Source organism: Empidonax traillii, unplaced genomic scaffold, assembly GCF_003031625.1.
Source record: "Empidonax traillii isolate 1590-97213 ecotype Southwest subspecies unplaced genomic scaffold, ASM303162v1 scaffold98:size2021230, whole genome shotgun sequence".
Classification (NCBI taxonomy): domain Eukaryota; kingdom Metazoa; phylum Chordata; class Aves; order Passeriformes; family Tyrannidae; genus Empidonax; species Empidonax traillii.
Genome location: NW_020955291.1, coordinates 1,426,421 through 1,444,220, shown reverse-complemented (window position 1 = coordinate 1,444,220; position 17,800 = coordinate 1,426,421). Strand labels below are relative to the sequence as shown.

The 17,800-nt window shown below is 41.2% G+C and overlaps 1 long non-coding RNA gene across 2 annotated transcripts in view; it reads left to right on the top strand.

The window, feature by feature from the left end:
* The window catches only part of LOC114056581, a 101,242-nt gene extending 85,433 nt beyond the window's left edge, over positions 1–15,809 (top strand). For both annotated transcript variants that reach the window (XR_003571035.1, XR_003571036.1), the window contains exon 4: positions 13,006–15,809. This is a non-coding gene — a long non-coding RNA (uncharacterized LOC114056581). The remainder of the gene's footprint in view (positions 1–13,005) is intronic.
* Positions 15,810–17,800: the final 1,991 nt, after the last annotated feature.

The window sequence follows — 17,800 nt, the reverse complement described above, 5'->3', positions numbered from 1 at the left end:
TTCTCTGTCCTTTTTATGCATGAGAGAAGCATGTGAATGTCATCCCCAACCTGGGTGACTGCATCTCACCTGGTCCCACAACAGGCCCCATCACTGGCATTACGGTCACCAACACACAGGTGGGGAACACACAGAACTGTGGCCAGTACTGAGCAGCCCTTTGAGTGCAGGGACTGCAAAGGCGGGAGGCTGATGATATGTCAGACTTCTAATTGAGATTCACCAGCCTCCAACCTGGTTCAATTCATTATTCATCTCGAAATTTTCCTCCCTAACTTTCTTCTTTTCTTTTGCTGTCACCCACTAAGCAAAGGTATTTATTTCCTTCCCATCAGTGTCTCTGCTAATATGTAGCTCTCAGATTGTGACAGAAGAGAAAGAAATGGTTACAAACCAGGTCCTGGAGCAGTCATCAATATTTACAGGAGTCTGACAATGACTTATTTTAGACCATCTACATTTAACTGCAGAAATGCAAATGCTGTTTGCATTGTGAGCAGTAGGGATGGAATATTCTTACACAGGACTCCACTAGTAGAGAACTGTTCCTCTTCCAGAAATATTTCCTTTTGGTGCTGTCTTGGCATCTCACTGCAACATATAGCCAGGAAGTCAGTTAGAAAAGGCAATACAAAAGACAGAGTGGATTTCCTAGCTTAGAAACGGCATTACATAGCTTAAAATTTTGGCAGAGGAAAGAGAGGAAAAACTCTTTGCAGCACCATCACAGCCTCTGCTGCACTCTTTCATGGCAGTTGCCCAGTGAGCCAGTGAGTGCTGAGCTGATTTAAAAGATTGATTCAGATAAATTATTTAAGGTTGACATGATTAAATATGCAGGGGTTGATATGAACATTTCACTCTCCATCGTTCTTCTCCAAAGCATGATCCCATGTGTTGCACACTGTGGGTAAGATGGGATGGGGAAAAAAAGAAAAAGAAGGAAAACCTCTAAACTGGAGGCTCTCATCTTGAAACTTCAGAAGAAAGAAAGCTCATACTGATGTGGACACAATTCTTAAGATGAGGTTTCATTATGGGATGCATGCAGTGGATGAGGACTACTGCCTGCCTACCTGCTGTCGTGGGGAAGGACCCACAGGTTCTCCCTTTTGATGGTCATGCTCGCTCACTGCAGCATCCTGGCCCTGGGACACTTACGGAAAGCTGTCCAGAGCATCGGATGGCACATCAGAGAGCAGAAAGCAATTTCAGCCATGGGATTGCTTCTGGTAGCAGCATTCATTGCCAGTTCAAGGTTGTCAGCCTCCCAAACTGACTTTTACTCTCAGCTGGAGATTTTTTATTTTTTTTTCTCAGCACAGCAATCTTCATGCTAGGCATCATTTGCAGAATTGGCTGGAAAGATATAGATCATAATTTCATCAAGTTCTCTAGATCTGAATCTTCATGTTTATTTGTCTTCGCATGACTGAGGAATGCACTGAGGACTGCTCTGGGAGTTGAGGCTACCCTCAGGAATAAGGAAAAGTCCCATGAGTCTAGAGATAATTTCACTACGTCTTGGATGTGTGATATGTGGGAGGACAGCCCCCCTCTTTTTTGCTGCTTGCTTATGTGGCTGCATATAAAAAGTTATTTCCAAATGATGAAAGTGTTTGCCAGGGGTAGACAGGTTATTATGAATGGCATAACTTTTGAATTCTGCTTATAATTATCCTCCTATACATTTTTCTTTCCTTTTTTTTTTTTCTTTTTTAACTTTTTATTTTTAGGGCCTGTACATATCTAGTACATTTCTTCCCTTATGTGAAAGACTTAATAGTCCATTGCTTGATTTCCATGTTAATTAAACACGTGGCTTCTCTAAATAACTTCCACATCCTCACTTACTTAATATGTACTTTTATACCCTTAGCAATGATCTGATAACATTGTCAGAGCAAAACACAGAACAAGAAACTGCAGGGATTAGATATCAAGGAGGACACTATAGGGACTATGTTAATTGAGGCAATCAGCAAGATTAAGATAAGTCTTGCTGCTTCCTCATGTTGGTCTTAATGACACAACACAGACCCCAAAGCACTTTACCTGCTGTACAATGTGGTTAAGTCGCTTTCTTCCCTAGGGTGTGCAATCTAATCTACTAGATAAAACACTTTAGCACGCTGAAACCAGCTGGTGTTAAAAGCTGTATTTCTGAAATAGGGCACCTGTGTAAGGCTTTAAAGACTACTGAAAATAGTAAAGGCCAATGAAAACTGTCACTTGGTATATATGTGCATACACACAGAGATAGAAATCTGTGTGTATGTGTGAGTGCACAGGCTGGACTGAGCTAGGTTGATGCTGCTCCAGCTTCAAGAACGAGGCTTGCCCAAGTGATCCCCAGGCATTTCTCTAGACAATATTTACCTGCATTTGTGATAGAATCCATAGGTGTAGTCGTGGTACAATTTAACATTAAAATTTTAAAAAATACTATTCCTCCTTCAAGAATATTGGTGATTTTCTTTTTTTGGCTTCTTTATACAATTAAAATGAAGATATCTCTGCAGCAAATGATTTTGCATAAACAGGTTTTGAATAATGGAGCTGTTGTCAAGGAAAAAAAAGACACTACCCAAACCATTTTCAAATCAATTCTTGACAGAGTTCTTCAAACAGAGATAAACATTGTTGGTGTAATGATTTGCCACATAACCTTGCACTTGAAGTGCCAAGCAAAGTGAAAAATAACACATTCGGGCAAAAAAAAAGTGCTGATTCTGATTCCCAAAATAATATTTTTCTAGATGGAACTATTTCTGCTGTGGACCAGCATGCACATGCGGAGAGAAAATTAAGATTTTCCTTCAGCAATGTATGACATTTCCTTCTCAGCTTAGATAACTGAGAGGCTATTTGGGCTCGCTAAAAACACTTCTGCACATCTGGGAGCAATACAGCTCAAAAGCAATTCAGGAGGAAAGATAAGTCTTGCAGTCAAGGCAGAGGATTAAAAGCTAGAGTTCAGTTCAACTCTGTCCTGACCTCTGAGCCAGCCTCTTTCTCCCTCTGAGGTTCTCTTCGTATTTCCATGAAACTGTATGGGGCAGGGGCTAACTGCCTGGACAGTTTTGTATGATGGCAGTGTTAAAAGCACTGGACAAAACCTTCTTGGGCAGGGCACAGGCTGTAAAAGGGAAGGTGGCACATTCTCCACCTTTGCTGGTTTGGGGTTGGGGGGCATCTCAGGGGTAGCAAACCTCCCCTGCCTCTGTGTCAGGAACAGCTCTGTAAACTGCATGCACCTATGAAACCAACACCTTCAGAGAGGAGAGACCCTTGGCAGCCCCGGGCCCAATGCAGACTCGTGTCCTCCTTTGGAATTGGACTGTGTGGCAAGGAAAACTGTGATGAAGCAGAAATCACAGGCTGCCTAAGGACAGCTGCCATCACTGCCCTGACAAGCTGTGTAACCCCAAGTGCCACATGCACTTTATCTTTAACTCACCAGTTAAAGATACTAGTTTCCCAACCAGAGAAAAGTTACAAGTGAAACTGATTGTAAATAGTCATTAGGCAGAAGCACATATTAAATGGCCAAAAAGCCATTACTTCACAGCAAAGGAGCTAAATAATACTGGTGAAAAGCACATTCTCTTTCAGAGGAAGAATGAAGGCAGGAATAATGAATTAGAAAGCAATATGCAACATATGACAAAAAAGGGGAGGTAATAAAAATCCATAGAAATAAGAGTTTATGAGGTGTAGAAAATTGATAAAGGATACTAAAGACACCAGAAAAAACTTCATGGATGGTCAGACTTTGTTTAAGAAGTATTTTCTTGAAAAGATATGAATAATAGCAGAAAAACTATCAATGCCATATACTCATTACTAGCTGAAGACAGCCTAGTCATTAATAACAATGAAGAAAAACTCTAAACTGTTCAACAATTATTTCTGCTCTGTATTTAGAATTATGTATTTTCTGACACATTACTAATTAAGAAAGATATTGAACAACTTGCACTAGGGTTAACCACTTTTTAAATTGGAAAGTCCACAAAATTGGCCAAGAGTCAATGCAGGATATTTTTAGCATGTGTATGTAATTTTTTAATGTTAATATTTTTAAAAATGAGGAAATTCTCATAGTTCAATGCCGATATCGTGTAAAAATTCTGAGACAAATTAAACCATGCAGGTGAATATAGTCCAGTTTACTTGATATCAATATGAGGCTAAATAAAGGAGAAACTAATGGAAGATTTAATTAATAAAGAGTTAGAAGAGAGGCATATAATTAACGGTTCTACTGAGAGGGAGTTTGTGATTTCAGACAGACCACCTGTCGTGGGAAGTGTGGTTGCTAGACGGTAACCAGGCAGGATAGATCTGCCCAACGTGCAAAGCTTGGGACTGCAGGACACCCAGGGCCAAGACAAGAAAGACCACGGCACTGCTTCCCTTCAGTGTGTGAGACAGATGCTGTAATTCCCCTCTCCATGAGGGGATGGAGATAAGAGATGGGTATGCCCATCTCTCTAATGCTAATGCTGAGAGAGATGGGTAGCCCCTGTGGTCGGAGCCATTCAGTGATGGGTAGTACAAAGGAAAAGCCACAGGAGCCAGGGACAAAGAGTCTGAAATGTCCCAGGTGGGTAGAAGGTGAAGGAGCCTGGAAGTTCCTGGTAGCAGGGGTAGCCCAGATGGCCAGGGCAGTGGATGCAAGGAGTCTGGGGCTGTGACAAAATGCAGGACACAAAATAGGGTCAAAGGGTCTGTGAGGCAGGAGGTGAGAATGGAGGCAAGATCAGTAGAAAGGCAGTGGGACAGGGAGCTTTGGGGTAGAATGAAGAATATCTGAATTCAGCAATAAGATATAATTTTCTGGAAGAGCTGTATCCTAGGCAAGGGATGAGACAGGCTTCCTTGGAAAAAGAGTCAGCTGTTGTGCTGTGGTCCACTTTATTGCCACATGCACGCAGTTCATGCAAAAGGCAAGCATTCAACACTGACCAATGAATTTCAAATGCTTTTTCTGTTTTAATTTGTTGTTCTTTAACATGGAAAGTCATTCCAATAAATAAATAAGGTGACTGTGCAGAAATCCATGAAGAAATAAATGAAGCAGGGGCAGGAAGTAGGGAAGTGTAGGTGCTTCAGGAAGTGAAGGGAGCAACTGGGCTGCAGGTAGCCCAGGTGGCAAAGAAAATAAAAAAGGAGAGAAGGAAAGGGGCATGTAATCTAGACTTTAGAGGCTTCATCAAATGTCCTTAAGTAGCTTTCATGAGATGATGAGTGTGTGGCTGAACTACCCTTCCAAAGGACTGCTCCAGCAGATTAGCAGGGAATACAATGAAGGGTCATTTTTCTCTTGGAGCTGTTTAATTCCTTTCTTTTATTGAATCAGTGAATTGCAGATTTTGCTTATCAAAGGTCCAGGTTCCTTTGGAGCTCTCTGATGATGAGCCATATTCTGGGTTGACTTCCATCCCAGCAACCCTACCAAGTTCAATTACATCTTGTGGAGAAAAAAGCAGGACAGACGTTAGCTTGATGTTTTAACAGTGTTGTGGCTGCTAATGAAGCATGATCTGATCTGGTACAAGTTCAGACACTGCTGCCAGTGTCTGCAGAAGAATAGACTGTCTTTAATGTGAAGATGTGATTCATCAGTACATCATGTATACAGGAAAGTAGAACAACTTTTCTTTTTTGTTTGGTTTTGTTCCCATTGAGGAGTCACTCAGATAAAATATGCAAGAACCAGTTCAGACATTTTTGGCAGTCAAAGGGTTTCTTTTACTCCCGTTCCTGCCCCCACCCAAAATTAAGGAAGTTGGTTATCTTGTTAGTTAGCATGGCCAAGTTTTAAGACTCCCCTTATAAAATAAAGGATTGAAATTTTGCTTTTATAAAGAAGAATTGCAGAACTGGAAATGAACCATATTTAGGACATGAATGCAAGCTGTTATGCAGATCAAAGTATCTATTTGAAGCTGAATTACTCAACAGCATCTATCTATGCCTCTTCAACACCTGCAGATTAGCAATGTAATCATGTGGAGGTTGCTATAGTTACATCTCCAGAGCAGGTGGAGTTCTTCATCTCTTAGAGCATTATGTTCATTCTTTGCAAATAAACCATAGAAGAGTATATTTAAAATGCTACCCCAGTGGTATCAGCTCCTGTCTCTAGCTGACACTGTCATGTCTGATCTGTGCTTACTCTACTAGTCCTGATTGTTTTCTCTAGAAACAATGCCATTTCCATCTGAGTATCATGCCTTCCCTGTAAGTATTTGTGAACAAGCACTAGGGCCTTGACAATCCAGACCTAGTAAGGTCATAAAGCAGGTGCTTGAGTTTAAGCTGAGAAGGACTGCTCAAGTATATCTAGCAAATATGTAGTCTTGTCTTGGGCTTGATGGTGTGTAAGACTGTAAGATGGAGCTAAATACAGCACACAGCAACACCACCAGCCTTCAGCAACAACATTTTCCAGAGTCTGACAGAATGCTCAGACAGCAGGCGTGCTGGTTGTGATGGTTTTCAAGCTGGTCTCTTTTAGAACAAAAGCTCTATTCACTTTTTTTTAAAATTAAAAATTTCAGTCTTCTTGTTTGGGTTCCCCTGCTGTTCCTGTTGTTTACTATAGCAAAGGGCTGTCCAGATGACCTTTACTTTTAGCTGTCAGTCTGAAGTGACCTGTATATGCTGTAACTCTTAACCCTCTGCCAGTCAAGCCCACAATATGCTAACTTTGTGAAAACTCAATAGCAATCTCTGTGCAAAAAGCTGATAGCCTAAAAGAAGCCCTGACAAGTAGAAAAGAAACAGACAAGAAGCTAAGAAGAGAAAGTACCAAAGAGTACTTAAAAAACAAATCAAGATGCTTTGACTTGTCTAATTTTGTCATTCTCCTTGTTTGTCTTTTGCTCTAGCTCTTCATCAAGTGCAAGCTTTTCATTCCCTAGCAAAGGTAGGGAAGGAGAGATTTCTTACTAAAAATTGTCAACAGCAATAACAACATCAGAGAATGCTTTCCCTCCCTGGCAAATTTTAATTACTACACGAAAAAGCTCAATATCAGAAAATGCTCCAAACATAACAATACTTCAATAGTTTTTCAATAGAAAGCTTAAGTTTTCCCCAGAAAATGGATGCTGTTGAAAGGGCATTTAGCAAAGAAGTAGAAACTTTTGCCAATGCCCAACTTCATCCTCACAACTGCTCTTTTTCTATATTCTCCTTTTCTCTCCAGTTTAGTTTTGTCTCTTAAGTCATCTTTCTCATACACTGACGCTTTAACTTTTTACAAATTACTGAAATATATATGCTCCACAGAGCCTGCTAACTTTTGTCTGCCCTGAAAAGCAGCACTGTAAAATTTATTCCTATAAATTAAGGCAGATAAAGATATGCCATGTTGTTTTGAGAGAAATCCATCTTCAGGTCGATTGGATCATTACATGTCATAGAATCATAGAATGGTTTAGGTTGGAAAAGACCTTTGTTCTTCTCTGTCTGTCTTCAGGTTGTTTCCTTTTAGGAAGTTTCTTCTATGTGTTCTGCAGACTGCTGGTACTGATGACAATAATGAAGAGGGCACTCATTAGGAGAGAGGCTTTTTAGTGACCAGTCTTTCCACTTACTTCAGGAATAGCTGTTGAAAAAGGTAAGCCAGACAAAGGTAGCGTGGAGAAATTCACATCAGCCTTGCCTTTCTTTTCTTCTGATGCTGTCTTGGCCATAACCAGCAATCAAAACGTCGCCAAAAGCAGCAGTGTACATTCTGGCTTTGAAAAGGGTATGGCTTTAAAGCATAGAGATGAAGCCAGCTACAGCATCATGTGCTGCAAGAAATGTCTCCTCCTGTCTAGGTACCAAATTCCTGTCAGGATTGAGCCATTAAAAAGGAGGAATTAAGCCTTGATAAATGTAAGACTTGGGGAAAGTGTGCCCAATGGATAACTATGAAAATTGATTAATTAGTTTTTTTCAAGCTTCAAGACTGGTAGGGTTATTTTTTTTTTTCTCTTTGAGCTGTTTTTTTCTCTAAGGTATATTAAAATTTGTAAACTCGTAATTTTGTACTACACCAAATTAAGAGTAACATTTGCTCATTATTTAGCTGCCAGGAACTTAATTTTGCTTTTTGTGGCCTGCCTGACAAACAAAAGGTACACACACAAATTTGCATGAACAAGGTTTTCAAAAGCAGCTGGCAATGTGGACAACTGTGGTTCCCCACCCTGAGACTCCTGCAGTGGACTTCCTTCTGTGAAATGAAGCCTTCCTTAAGACATCTCCAATCAAGCAAATTAAAGACATACCCTGTATCATTAGTCAATTTTAAAGCAAGCTACCTTAACCATCAAACCCAAAAATGTGGTCTCAATAATTGCCCGTGTGTCTCAATTGTTCATGGTACCTGAAGGAATTTTTCTGAAGGGCAAAAACCCTTGCTGGGAAGTCTCCTGAATGACTTTGTTACAGAGACAATAAAAGAAAGTCAGTCTGTTTGAAGTGGTACTTGGGCTGAGGCAGAATTTTGTTTCGTGCCTTAAAGAAACAGAAAAGACCACAAAAAATGGCATCTGTTTCTTTTTGGGGGTAGCAGAGTTGGGGGAGGAAGTTAATCTCCATCCCTCAGTACAGCACTGTGTTCACAGCTCCCTGACTGGGCTTGACCATGGGCACTGTGCAGTGCCCTGCTCTGGGGGTCCATCAATGGGGGAGTGGTCCCATGCCAACCTGTTGCATCCACCACTGGCTGCTGCTGGGAGCCCCAGGCACACTGGCTGGCACTTTGCTGCTGGTGCTGATGTGCCCAGGAATTCGGAGGCCAAAGAGCTGCAGTGGCTCACCCACAATTCTCAGCACAGCTTGCTCTCTATTCCCATTGCTATGGAAATTGTTTCTGGAGGCAGCCCTAATTTTCCTTTCATCAATCAATTAGGGGCAGGCTTTGCACTGGGTTGTTTGTTTCCCCAGCACTGCTCCATTTGATATTACTTTCTCCATGATAAATTAACCACAGCTGGACCTGTCTGAAATTGCTAAGAATTCTCTTATATAAAGTGAAGAAAAAAAGGGGAAAAAAGAAGACATATTAAGCATGAGAAGCAGGAATAAATTGATATTTCAAAGAGGAAGGAGTGGGAATAGCAGGGACCTGACAGCTGCCCAGGGAAAAGGATGTCCTCTGATTGCCTGTCTGGTCAGGTCCCACCATCTCCCAGAGTCAGGCAGGCTAACAGTGTGTTTCAAAATCCATAGCTCCTCAGTGTATTAGTGGTGACACTCCTTGTTATGCTGAACTATGTAAACAGCCAGGAGCTTTCTGGAAAAGTCCAATTGTGAGGCTGTCACTTATCCCTTTAGCACAGACTCAGCCAAACCAAGACTCCCATGTTCGACATAGGGACATGTCCTCTCATGGAATAAGAAAAATAGGAAAAAAAGAAAGATCTTTTTTTGCTACTATAAAAGTCTGGCACCAGGAACTTTGAAATCATGTGCTCTTTTAATTCACACAAACTTACTTTACGTTTTCCCTCTGCCTTCCCCCACTTTCTATGCTTCCTTGCCACAGCAGTCTCCCATAACATATTTAACAGATTAAAAATAACCTTCTGCCACCCTTCATCTACTTTGGCCAATTTAAAACTAGACAAACTACCCCAGGCACTATGGAGTACAGGAAGCAGTGTGTGCACATGTGCATGCATATGGGCTCTGACCTAAAGGGAACAACTTTAATAGCAAGAGGCAAGAGGTTATTTCTATTTCCAAGATGTCCGATTTTACATCGTCCTTTTTCAGCTGTTTTTTTTTTTTCCCTCTTCTGTTTAGACAATCAGCCAAAGGTCTAGAAAAGTAGTAATTACAGTTATTGTGTGACAGGAACAATGATTTCTGAACAACAGGACACAAAAATACTCTGTCAATGTATTCATCTTTACTGAAGTGATCAGGTCTTAATGATTAGAGCTGAGTGAGCAGCAGAGAGAAAAATGCATGGAAAGGAAGACTTGTGTTTTGAATTGGCTCTAGGTACAGATATTTCTCAAAAGGTTGTGTGAAAATGGCTATTAACTGCCATCTTGCACCCACTGCCTCTGTATGAATTATTTTGAGGGGACCTTTGACACAGAGGCGTCAGTGAGGGAATGAGCACAGCATCATATGCAGAAGCAGCTACAGTCCTAAAGCAAGTGCAACCTGTGCAGTGGCTGTACGTGCTTGCAAGGAAAGATGTAAGGAATCCATGGAATACAGGGGCTTGGAAATGTATCTTAGTATCATGCAGGTTCTTGCAAAATTAAAATAACTGAAGTGTCTGTAGGAGCAGGATGAGGTTGGACAGGAGCAGAAAACCTGTGGAGTGTGGGGGGAAGAGATGCTGTGTCCTCTGCTTACCCAGCAGCTGCATGGTTCAGGACACCTGAGATCCAGCCCTGCAGAGGGCAGAGGCAGAAGCTGGACAAGAATAACCCTAGCACCCCATTGATACATGAAAAGGATAGCTGGGCCACGTAGCTGGGCAATGGCCATCCCAGCTGATGGTTTTCTCCTATGATAGACCTCCATATTCTCTTCAACATGTTATCTCTTCAACATCTTTGTAAATGACCAGGACACAAAGGTGTACCAAGTAAGTTTGCTGATGAAACTAAACCAGGAGAAACTATCGACTACCTCAGAGGCAGAGCGACCCTGCAGAGAGACCTTGATAAATTAGAGGGCTGTGTAATCCCCAACCGCATGAAGTTTAACAAAGACAAGTGCCATATTGCAACTGGGCTGGGGCAACCCTGGATGTACGTATAGACTGGGGAATGAGATGGAATGCTGGAAAGCACTGCTATGGAAAGACACTTGAGCATCCTGGTCAACGGCAAGTTGAACATGAGCCAACAGTGCCCCGGCAGGCAGGGAGGGCCAATCCTGTCCTGGGGGGCATCACCAGCTGGTCGAGGGAGGTGATTGTCCTGCTCTGCTTTGCACTGGTGTGGCCTCACTCTGAATATTGTGTGCAGTTTTGGGTGCCACAATATAAAAAAAACAAAAACACATTAAGCTGTTAGAGAGTGTCCAAAGGAGAGCAGCAAAGATGGTGAAAGGCCTTGAGGGGAAGCTTCACAAGGAGCAGCTGAGGTCACTTGGTCTGTTCAGGCTGGAGGAGACTGAGGGGAGACCTCATCACAACTTACAACTTCCTTGTGAGGGGAAAAGGAGAGGCAGGCACTGATCTCTTCTCTGTGGTGACCAGTGACAGGACCCAAGGGAACGGCCTGAAATTGTGCCAAGGAAGGTTTAGATTGAATATTAGGATAAGGTTTTTCATCCGGAAGATGGTTGGGCACTGGAACTGGGAGAATGGACACAGCACCAAGCCTGATAGAGTTTAAAAAGCATTTGGACAGCACTGTCAAGCATACAGGTGTGATTCTTGGGCTGGTCCTATGAAAGGCCAGGAAGTGGACTTTGGTGATCCTGATAGGTCCCTTTCAACTCAGGATATTTTATGATTCTACGATTCACACAAAATATTTTGTGTAGCGACGTAAGATCCTTTAGCAAGAATTTGGAGCAGATTTTTCTCAAGCATTTTTGCTTTAGAGATCATTTGTACTGGTTATTAAGCAGTGTTAACCAGGTTCAATTAATCTGGCTGCACGGCAAACTATAGAAATTTCTGGGTAAACTGAGCTGACACAAAATCTGTTTCCTCATTGTTCTCCCTTGAGCACGTACAAAAATCAATAGCTCAGAAAGCCCTTCAATGCTTCTGTCCCCACACGAACTCAATTTTTTTCCCAGCTGCTACTCATTTACCTACCAAGGCAACCAGATGCTTCCTGAGGTTTGCTGCCAATATTGTGTCATCAAAGGTGAACTGATGTCAAGACACAGCAGAGTACATGCTGAGAGACTGAGCTTATTGAGAAACCATGGTTTGCTTCCCCCAATCTTCACACACATCTGTACTTATTCACCCATGCACATATTGCTGAAAGAGCACCTGTTATAGGGAGAAACACCTCCACAAACCAATGCATCCTGTCTGCTTCCCTCAGTCCACAACTTCAGTCTTACGATCTCTGTGAGGTACATCAAATTTCAGGGTAGACCAAAAGATGCTATTAATTTGGACCTATTAAAGAACTGAACTACATCACGAAGGCATTTTTGCCAAACCTGTCAAGTAAGGAGGGTTTGGAGGATTGCTTTCTTCTCTGACTTGGTATAGAGCTGTTCATTGCAAGTAGAAAAATACAGCATCTTGTTACACAAGTCTTGGATATTCAGTTCTCTTGTACTGATGAATGGCTACATCTCTGGCATAAATCAAGGACTCCAAGTTGACCTAATGTCTGTCTTACTAGCTACACAAAGCTTTTAATGATATATTTAGGATTTTTATTTTTTTTCCTTTCATCTGAATTTGAAAACATTTCCTGGCAATGGAGTATTGAATAAAAACTTTGAGGTTGATGAACTTAGTTCTTTTTGTGTGGGGAAGCAAGGATGTTTCAGCTCTGACAATTGTACTTCAGATCCCCTAGTTAGTTAGCTGGTAATTTTCTTTCAGATTTAAATACTCTTCATGATAGTATTAAAATTGTACTTTTCAAATTTAGTGCACATTAGGATTTGCAAATTCTCCACTGGTACACTAGCTGGAGGAAAATGCTCATTAATATCTGTTATTCTCTTGCTAACAATAATTCTTAAGGCCTGTTCCACAAATACTTCATGTAAAATGTTTAGTGGCAATTTTCTCAGAGCACTTAAGATTATTAAGGTGACAACAGAAAACAGTTATAGCCTTGGCTTTTTTTGATTTGCTGTGCCAAAACATTCAGCAAAAATATCAACATCAAGATGGTAGCAGTCATCTCCCATTACCCGCTCTGCAGCCCCGAACCAATAACTCCCATGTTTACTGCATGTAGGGACCAATTATTTTTTGCTATTAAAATTCTTTCAAAATTAAGGCTTTCCCTTTATGCATGAAAATTTTGACATAGTATTTCTCAGCTTTCAGCATTGCTGAACAACAACTAGAGTTCCCAGCAACACTGCCTTGGACAGCCCTGCTTGTTGGGAGAAGATGAAAAAGGAGCTTCCTACCTGGGTACCTTGGGAGGGAAGTGACCTTTGTGGTTGGAGGAATGCAGACAACATGCCGAAAGTCCCACTGCTTTCTTGTGCTGGGAAATCCTTCAGCTTGACTGGAGTCAGAGGAAACCTGGTCTTTGTCCCCACACAAGGTCACACTGCAGTCTTGGGAATCAATTCTCTTAGATAAACCAGAGGCTTCCTCCCAATGGACACTCTCATGCTCTATCAAGCAGCTTTTATTCAGGAAATTTTTTCCACTGATTGGGTATCAGCTGATTGTTACTGAAGTACTGGGGTACTGGAGAGCTGGATGATGAGATGCCTGACCTGTGGCTGCCCAATCTCATGCTGCTTCCTCTCTGCAATAAAGCTCCTACACTGACATCCATTTAGTTATCTAACCATGGGCTAACTTTTTTTCGTTTTTTTTTTCTGAGGTGTTGTGGAATTTGTTTCCAGTAGGCGTATTACTTGATTAATGATCTTTCTGTTAACACTTGCTCATATTCCATATGGGATCTTCTTGGGCTATCTAAATGCACAAAATACTTAGAACAATATTTTTTTCTTATCTCATCTCTGTTTTTAATAACACTATTTATTTCTCACTCCTCCAAAGAAAAAAGAGCATTTTCTAGCTTGCCCAAGCTCACATTGAATGTTTCTTGTGATTCATGTTGTCACCTTGTGCAGTATTCCAAGAAAACAGAGCATGGACAGGCTCTGTCAGGAAGGGTTTTGTAATGTATTTGTCATTTCTTTTCTGTATAGATTAAGGGCTAAATTTTGTGATGGCAGATGAATTTGTAGGCCCCATCTCTTTGAAATCACACCAGCTATTCAAAAGAGACAAGCTGCTTTTCTTTCAGCCCATGATAGTAGCGCTTCCCTGGATGCAAGTCGAAAAATATTTACATCAGTATAAATAAGCAGTGTGTAACTATAAATAAAGAACACGGGTAATAAAGCGTTATCATTGAAGTTGAAATTAAAATTGGATCCTGCCAAGCCCTAAACATAGATCATGACAGAAAAATCCAATAAGGTTTTTTTGCTTGTTTGTTTGTAGGTGCTGTAATTATAGACTAGATAAAAGAAAGAAAGGATTACACAGCAGACATAATTTGCAATGATTACAGTAACATTTCTGATGCAATGCCATGAAAAGAATGACTACTTGTGCATGGCATCTACACATGCATCTACATCCCTCCTCAGGGAGGTGCCCCCTGCAGCACTTACCTCTTAACCAGAGCCATGTCACAGGCTGTATGACCATGGGCTATGTGACCACAGCCTGTATGACCACGGGCCTGTTTCCAAAGAAGACACTCTGGTGTGCACTGGGTGACTTCTGCTATAGGGTTGTCCCCGAACCTGATTCCCTGCAGCTCGATCCCCCCACCCAGGGGAGCCCCTGTTGTATGGTAAATTAAGAAGCCCTGGGGCAGAGGAATATGTTGACTGTCTCTAAACACAAGACGTTTATCTTGAATTAAGTTACTTCTTTATCACCAGTGCTTGGTCCAAGCACTGTGCCCTCCACTGGCAGAGCAGGAAAAGATTTGCTTCCATTGGGAACATGGACTGTTGTGAAAAAGTGCAGTTGTGCTCAGAAAAGCCCTCAGAGATGATCACGCAAAAACAGAAAGCATTTCGTTTTAGTTACCAAGAGTGAAGTCTCTTGTTGCTTTTCTGGAAACCAAGGCTTGAGGGCAAAAGCAATTTCTTGTACTTCAATATCTGAAAATAAAGCCTTAAAAAAGAACATGTCAAGGAATTAAATGAGAACCACAAATTTAGCAGGGCTAGTGATTGCCCAGGAGAATATTGAGGTGAAATGTATAGAAAAGAGGAGGCTAGAGACACAGTTAAGTGAATTACTAGTCCCATCTGTAACACCTGTCATAGTCCTGACTGCTGGGTATTTACTTTCAAAGAAATCACCTTGCACTACGAGTTGCTGAAGAGCCCTAAATCAGCTGTGCAGGCGCAATTACTGAAAATGAATCTGTCAGACCAAATCTCAGGTAATCAAGGAGTCCTGTTTTGGCTCCCCTCCTGTACACATCCTTGCCTTAGGGATAACCAAAACCAGTGTTCCTCAAATCTACTGGGAATGAGCAAAATAGGTACAAGGTAGACTTACTAAGAAGGTTAAAGGAACTTTAGGATGCTTGCCACAAGCTGATAATGGCATCTGGGAGTCAGCCATCCACAGAGGCATGTCAAACAGTGTTTTTCTTTGTATCTCTATGAAAAGAATCAGGATTATTTTAGTGCCAAACAGCAGACATAATCTGATGAAATTTTCAGAAGCACCGTCAGCCCCTGATAGAAAACATATGCCCACAGCTTCTCGCACCTTCTTCCAGTAGCAGGTACGTGTTCTGATAGGGTTTCAGTGTGCAGTGCATGACAGATGATTTGTAAACTGAGTATTCCTGAGGAATGGGCATGACACTCTCATTTGATTCTCTGAACTCAGTCCATTGACTACTGTCTCTGAGTAAAGACTTTTTTTATTAACTAGACATCTATTTAGATGTACCGTTCTTATTACAGACGAGATTCTCCCCGACTTTTCCTTTGTCTTTAAGCTATGCAAGTTTCTGTAGGAAACTATGCATGAATATATAAAAGGCTATGGACAATATCAAGAAATGAATATGCTAACATTTCTGGTTTTCAGACACATTTTGCTTGCGTTTAGTTTTTTGTTATGGCGATTTTGGTTTTTTGTTTTAATAAAATTTTGCTCAAAGGACTGCTGTTGTCTGAGTTTCTACAGCATGTGCTTGCTTTAGTCCCTGCTTCACACAGCAAAGACACGTGGAAGCTCACTGAGCCATGGCTCCTGATTCACTGCAGGCAAATGTTTCAGAGCTCTTCTGAAGGGATGAACTGTTTTTCAGAGCAATGATTTCTGTACTGTCCCTTCTGTGAAACTGGCAGAAAAAAAGGCAAGTATTGCCTTCTCACAGCCTCTGTCAGAATTGCTCCGAACACTTTTGCCCCCAAAGGATGTATTGAGCAGATGAAAATGCTAACATGAAAGTTTAGGTTTGACAAAGATTTTCAACATTTTTTTTTAAAAGAAGGGTTTTTTTCCTTACCTTCTCTCTTTTTATTCAAGTTTGGGCAAAAGGGAAAAATTTAAATCCAGCTGTTATATTTAATGAAAAATAATTAATTTTTCTTGCTTTTAAAATAAAAATTCCATTTTCAACTTGCAGTTATTTATCCCAATATTTTTATTCCCTTCTGTACTCTAGGCATCTGATTTATATGAGGCTATGCTGTATTTAACCTTACTAGCACTGAAAGCAATAAAATATAAAACGAATAGGTGAAAAGGGATAGCAAGTCCCAGTTGCACAATTACCTGGCAGGTTCTGAATCACAGGAAGAAGTCAACAAAATAAAATTTACCTCATATTGATGAATGTGACAGTAGTGCACCTGGAGAGAAATAGCAACAATCAACACAAATATTTAGAAAACATTAATATAGGAAAATACCTTCGGATTGTAGTAGGTAATGAAGACTGTAAGAGGTTACATTGTGAGGAGAGCAATCTCTATTACAGGGTGTATAGAGTAAAGAGGGAAGTGCTGTGTGACAGAAAGGGAGTGATGAGTGCAGCATTTTGCATTCTGGGTAAGGCTAGAGCTGGAGCACAGCAAGCATTTTTAAGCCTCATTTTCTAAAAAGAGCACAGAAAAGTGTCAGAGGATGGGCAGCAGGAATGGCAAAGGGAACTGAAGGTGGGAGTATGACAGAAAGCAATCGACAGGGCAGGAGGAATCCCCAGCTAGCACTGAGATGAGCACTAATGTGTGCTGTTAAGATGGACCTTCCCTGCATCAGAGATGCTAAAAGGGTCTCAAATTAAAAGTGGAACAATCCCATTTAGATACAAGAGAAATGAATTCATAATAAGGGCTCTTACACAGGCAATAGAATAAACTGTCTGATGAGCAACTGAATATGAGTCACCACTGGTAGAAGGTTTCTAAGGCGAAACTGGAAAATGTAGCATTGGGATTATCATAGAAGAGGCCTCTCAGCATCATCTGAGAATGGCTGATGTGAAAGCTCCTCTGCTGTTGTTTTCATCTGCAATTCTGGGATCTCAGAGGCTGCAAAAAAGAAAAAAAAAAGACTCTACACACAACAGAAGAGGTGATACAGACGGTTTATTAATTAAATCCATCTGCCAAATGTGATAAGCCTAGGCTGTGACTGGGACAAAAGGTCCAGCCCTGCAAGCCTCACCCCAGCTGTCCCATCTGCTTTACAAGCATTTGCAAGTGCAGTCCAGAAGCTGGAGGTGCTGCATTCAAAGTCATCCGCAGAGGTGGTTTTTACCACACGCATTTGCAAAGCAGGCTGGCACAGCTCCTGCCTATTTTAAAGCGTTTGCTTCTGGAATTCGCAATGCTTGTACCAGTTAAATACTAAATTATCATAAATGTAATTTACATGTTTCCCAAATAAGGGAATGCAAGTGGAGAAGAGGGTTTCTGAATGTTCATATTTCCAAATTAAAGGGATGTAAATGAGCCTGCTGTTCAATTCAGTGTGTAATGTGTTATTTCACGGTTGTCTCCTTGATATTACAGGCCCCTTTTACATTAGGCAATGTCACATCCCACCCAAATCACCATGAGATAAAGATGTTCCCCTTTAATGTAATAAAGGACAATG